Here is a 623-nt window from a genome sequence, read left to right as displayed (position 1 = left end):
CAAGTGTGGACACAGATGAGTGTGGATAGTATGTATGGATGTTTGACAGTGTCTTATGACAAAATGAGTTCTATGTTTTTTCTATATGGTGTTATTAACTATGTTGCACGATGACAACCAATCTGAGCATTATGAGTGTTATTTATTAAATTTTTTATGCCCCCACCTACAATAGTAGATAGGCATTATGTTTTCTGGTCTGTGGGTCCGTTCGTTCGTTTGTCCCGCTTTAGGTTAAAGTTTTTGGTCAAGGTAGTTTTTGATGAAGCTGAAGTCCAATCAACTCGAAACTTAGTACACATGTTCATTATGATATGATCTTTCTAATTTTAAAGCCAAATTAGACTTTTGACCCCAATTTCACGGTCCATTGAACATAGAAAATGGAAGTGGGAGTTTCAGGTTAAAGTTTTTGGTCAAAGTAGTTTTTGATGAAGCTGAATTCCAATCAACTTGAAACTTACTACACTTGTTGCATATGATATGATCTTTTTAATTTCAAAACTCATAACTGCTCCAAAAGTAATCTGATAGAATTTCAAGCATTTTAAGCCAATATTATCAACATCTACTAATGAGTCTTAATATGTCTACATATCTAAAAAGTCATAGTATTCAAAAGG

Source organism: Mytilus galloprovincialis, chromosome 3 (assembly GCF_965363235.1).
Source record: "Mytilus galloprovincialis chromosome 3, xbMytGall1.hap1.1, whole genome shotgun sequence".
In the NCBI taxonomy this organism is placed as follows: Eukaryota; Metazoa; Mollusca; class Bivalvia; order Mytilida; family Mytilidae; genus Mytilus; species Mytilus galloprovincialis.
The sequence above is the reverse complement of the archived record's forward strand: the minus strand, read 5'-3'. Positions refer to the sequence as shown.